Here is a 5252-nt window from a genome sequence, read left to right as displayed (position 1 = left end):
ATCCGAGGCAGGAGGAGTGGAACATTTGTCCCTGAGACCCTGCCCCATCCACCCCTGAGACCTGGCATCTTGGACTAGCACCGATGCCCTACAGCTATGGAGTGTCGTGGGAAGCCATATCTATTTTATCTTGTCTTACAAATGGCCAAAATTAAGTCTATGACGAGAAAAGTAAAGAAAACAAACCTCTGCTGAGCCTAACTGTCGAGTAGTCGTGTGGGTCGAGTCTTATTTGAAACAGTTCATTTATTACTCAGATTCTCTGAGCCACTGATTCTAACTTACATTTAACAAAACTATGAAGTGTTTTGTTTTTCACCTGAAGGGACTACAGCACAGGGAGAGCACATCTGCTTCTTCCTGTCCTTTAGCTTTTCAGTGCCTCTTTGACCTCCTGGTTCCACAGACTGTAGATGATGGGGTTCAGCATGGGGATCACGGCTCCATAGAACACAGACCCCACGTTGTCTGTGTCTCTCCAGGGGCCAGCTCTAGAATGGAGGGCTGAGAAGAGACCAGAGCTGAGGAGGAGAATCACTACAGCCAGGGGAGAGGCACAGGTGCTGAAAGCCTTTACCCACCTTGGGTCAGGTGCATCTTCATGACAGTGGCAATGATGTAGCCATAGGAAACCAAGACCGCAAGGGCCGACATCCCAGCAGCACACACAGGACAAGAACGCTCACCACCAGACTGAGGAAAGGACTGAAATAAGCCAAGGCCAGCCGGGGTGGCAGGTCACAGAAAGAGTGGTGAAGGATGTGGGGCCCACAGAAGTGGTGCTGCAATATGGAGCTAGTCTGGGCCAAGCCCGTGAGGAATCCCGCAGCGTATGCTGCCACGGGAGCCCTACACAGGTGTTGGGTGACATGAGTGCAGGTTCAGCAGGGGGCTGGAGATGGCCACGTATCAGTCATGGGCCATGGCTGCCGGAAGACAGTGGGCAGCGCCTCCCATCCCAATAAAGAAGAAAAGCTGAGCAGCACAGCCCACAAAGGAGACGGCCTTCTGCTCTTGGAAGAAATCACAGAGCATCTTAGGAGCGACAGACGAGGTGCACGAGATATCAGTAAAGGACAAGTTCCCAAGGAAGGAGTATACGGGGCAATGGAGGTGTGAATCGATCCTGATCAGGACCATGAGACACAGGTTTCCTGCGGCGTCATGAGGTAGTGAGTCAGAAACGTCACAAAGAGGGAACCTGCAGCTCCGGGTGCTCTGAAAACCCCAAAAGGTTAAAACTGGTCATCACGCTCATGTTCCTCCCCACAGCCATGAGTCAACTCTGCTGCTTTCAGATTGCCAGAGGGAGATTCCCAGGGTGAGGAAACTAGGGAGAAGAGAACACTGTGCTCTATCGCAGAGTCCTAGATGCCCACAGCCAGAAGACAGACCCCACAGCCACTGTCCTGTCTGTCATGCACAGTTCCTGTCTGCAGCACGAATTCGGTCTTCCGTGGAAATCATTCTCACCCTGACTCCATGGCTTTGTTCCTACAGGAGGGACAGTCCCTGGGGTAGTCGGTCCCTGGGGTGGGCCCTACCAGGTTTGTATTATCCAGGTCCCTGTTTTGTTGTCAGCATCACTGTGGCCCCGAAGGGAGTTAGTCACTGAAGGAAGTTGTACTCAAATACCCACCCTCTGCAATTGCTCCAAACATTGCAACTACGTTATAAAACCACTCCAATTCAGACTATGTGCCTTGTATTTTTAAAGAGGAGAAATATGTGCAAATTTGAAATGCTTGGAGAGGCGATTTGGGGTGTCCTATTATAGTTTGTTGTGCCCAGGTCTCAGCACACTAAGGTGTTTTTAGCTTGCTTGTCACCATTCTTTCTTTCAAACAGTAGAATCAAGCACACTGCAGGGATGAATTGGCATCTCCCCTACAGACTAAAGGAGGAAATGAGGCAGAAGACTCCACACCGAGAAATTCTGGTGTTCTTCACATGCCAGTTTTATTAACTGATCGATCACCTCATGCTTTGTGTGCAATGGAGCTAGCTGCTGGTGGCGTAGAAATTAATAAAACATTCTTGCGTTCGCCATACTCAGAATAATGCATAGGATGGATCAAAACTGATAAGTATCAGCACTGCAGGACAACAGCTATGACAAAGTACTCACACAGAGGCCTGGAAACCAGACACAGTGGGTGATATTTTTAGGGAGATCTGTATAAGAAGGGTTCCAAAGACCAGTCGGGGGTCACCAGGAGAATGGGGTGTGTGAGCGGGCTGGGAGGTGAGGCTTGTTAAACAAGGGAAAGCATTTGCAAGGGCACAGGAGGGCATCGTGTTTGAGGGAGGCGGGAAGTATTCACAGGGCAGACAGGAACAAAAGGGGGACAGATTTAGGGGGAGATGGAAGAGGAGGAGTTTGAAGCAGCAGGCAGGGAACAAATTGTGAAAAATCTTTAAGCAAAGATGACAGAGATGTTTTGCTTGTTTCTCATACACGCTGAATATGGAATTTTATAGACAATGTATGAAATAGCACACATTAGTGTTTTCATGTTTACTTCTGTCCTCCCTACTCCTGGACTTCTGTTTCTTTAAGCATCCCTGTTTTTTCAATAATATTTATAGCACTGCACATAAAGGTGTGTTCAATTTTTTTAAATTTACAACAGTAAAAGGCTTGTTGCTGTTAATCCCCCTCAAAATACTCTCCCTTGCTTTAAAGATACTTACCCTGTGGTTCTTGCTACTTTCTGAAGCAAATCTGGAAGTTCTGTTTTCTGAGCGTCTTCAGCTGCTCTGTCCTGCAGCCTCAGTTCCCTGAACCCACACAGGATGTTTACCTTTCACGGTCACTTTGACACGGTGCCAGATCAGATGGATAAGATGCATGAGGGCCCCCAGCCGTGTTTTCACTTTCTGTTGGAAACAGCAGCATTCGCCGTATCTCCTACTGCACCTCATAATGATGAACACCAAAGAGGACTTCTGGATCTGCTTCAGAGAAATGACAAGAACATGACATAAGTGTCTTTGAAGTGAAGGGAAGTATTATGAGGGGATTCATAGCAACGTGTCCTTTATTGTGCTATAGTTTTAAGTATAAACATTTTGATCACACTTCATAATCAACTTGTTGATTTTTCTCCCTCCACTAGACATAAGCCTAATGAAGACTGGTATTTTTAGGGCTTTCTTCTTTGCCTCTTTTTGTCCATTGAAGTATTCCAAGCCATCCAAAGGTGCCCAGCACATAGTAGGTGTTCAATAAGTATTTGTTGAATAAACACCGTGTTAAGGGGTTTGACCTCTGTCTGGTTAGCCAGATGGAAAACATGAAGGTTTTACTTTTGTTTGTTTTAAATTACATTCCTTTCTTTGTAAATAAAGAACTGGTTATTAAATATGTGGCAACTAAAAAACGCATGACAAAAATAACAGCATAACTGAGACACATGTACGAAAGTAGCACAAAAGGTGACTGGGCATGAAAGATAACTGCAGAGGAAGACCAGAAATTTCCTCCCGAAGACACAAAGAAAGTTGATGACATTTTGACTCAAGATGGGTAGATTTAGAAACTAATGCTCACCGAGGTCAGCAGTATAGGAAAGAGAAAGTACAGTTGTGGCCAAGCACCTGGCAGTGCCTTCCTCCCTTATTTCTGCATATTGATAGTTATCATCAAAGACACATTTTAGCCAGAGAAATCATGATTCTTTTCTGTTTCAAACACTAGTCTGTGATTTTTATCCTGTTACATTTTTAGAGTGTGATTAGTATTAGCTGCCAATGTTTTCAGGAGATTACTACATAAGCAGATCGATTCAACCTGGATCATCTGACATAAAATATAGAACAGATTATGCGACCTATTCTGCCTTCCCTTATAAGAGTAACCTGTACTTACTTCTGTGATGCAGTACCAGTTATTTTCATGCTATTTTTGAGTTTGTGTGGTACCTTTACATCCATTATACTGTTGTGATCATCTACAGCGGGGTTTTGACACAGGATAGAGCGAGTATTTCATGTTTCCCTGGCTGTGGGGCCTTGGGCACGTTTCTTCCTGTGATTTCCCTCAAATGGAGCACAGAGACAGTAATAGGACTCCTCCTGGATTGTGAGGATTACATGAAATTATGCCAAGTTTTGCAGAACCGTGGTTATGAGTGATTAGCACTCCCAGGGTTGTGGTTTTCTGTCCATGCACTTGCTGCCTACACACACCTGAGTTAAGAAAATCAGGACATTAATCTGGTCATCGACCTGGGCAGCTGATAGGACGGTACTACAGATATAACTATGATGCACATGACCCTTCTCCCAAACCAACTGCCTGGACTACACTGATTATATGGACTCTGAATTTTGAAATGACTGTAAAAGCTTTTCCTGTCCTCAGCCTGGCCACGCCTACTTACATTTGCCCAGGTGTGTGGTACCTGCCAAGGTAGAAAGGATGCAGTTCCAGTAGCACAAGTCCCAACCAATGACATCTGTCATGTGCGGTAGGTGTTTGTAGTTCAGATGTTTTTGTGGTGCGTGGTGAAGGAAACCTGCAAAGACCGACGTGAGGAAACGCCTTCTGTTGTTTGCATCGGTCGTTCCTTTCCACTCTGTTGGAGCGTCTGCCACGTTCCAGACGTCCCGTGAATACCGCATTCCCTGGTTTAAACGGCCATCGAATGCTTACTATGGAAAACACTGCAAACTATCCCAATCCCAGAATCACTGGATTGGGCCTATTTTAAATTCTGGAGAGATATCCAAAGACTTCTGAGAATGTATCTAAAATAGTAAAATATCAGAGCAAAAACACAGTTAGTCTAGACTTTCTGTATTTCAGATCATTAAAATTAAACACAGAACAGATGAATATTTTTACAATTCATTGGCATCAGGGTGAAATAGAATCTACATTTTATTCTTCCGGAGTATTTCTGCTCTATCTCATTCTAAAGCCTGCAATCTCAAAGGTAACTAAAGAGGGCCCCAAAAGATTACAATTTGGATGTGTTTCTTTTCATTTTTAATTTTTTTTGCAGATTCACAATTGCACTCACTCATAAGTCTACAATTGCATGAAAAACACAAACTTCAAATTTTGAAAAATGTTCCTTCGAGTACTATTTCTACGATAATTTTACTGTGTGGGCTTTGGAAAATGCGTTTGCCTGCCTGAATCTTAATGTGCCATCTTCTGTGTATACCATAATGGGATTAGCTAAGATGTGTGTTTACTGCTTCACTTTTTTTCTCCCTGTTTCTTTCTTTTTTTTTTTTTTTTT

General features: G+C 44.4%; 1 pseudogene; it reads right to left on the bottom strand.

The window, feature by feature from the left end:
• Nucleotides 1-296: 296 nt before the first annotated feature.
• LOC109118324 lies at nt 297-1677 on the bottom strand (annotated as a pseudogene).
• Nucleotides 1678-5252: the final 3575 nt, after the last annotated feature.

The sequence above is a fragment of the Fukomys damarensis genome, unplaced genomic scaffold (assembly GCF_012274545.1).
Source record: "Fukomys damarensis isolate Sample0158 unplaced genomic scaffold, DMR_v1.0_HiC HiC_scaffold_27, whole genome shotgun sequence".
Lineage (NCBI taxonomy): Eukaryota > Metazoa > Chordata > Mammalia > Rodentia > Bathyergidae > Fukomys > Fukomys damarensis.
The sequence above is the reverse complement of the archived record's forward strand: the minus strand, read 5'-3'. Positions and strand labels throughout refer to the sequence as shown.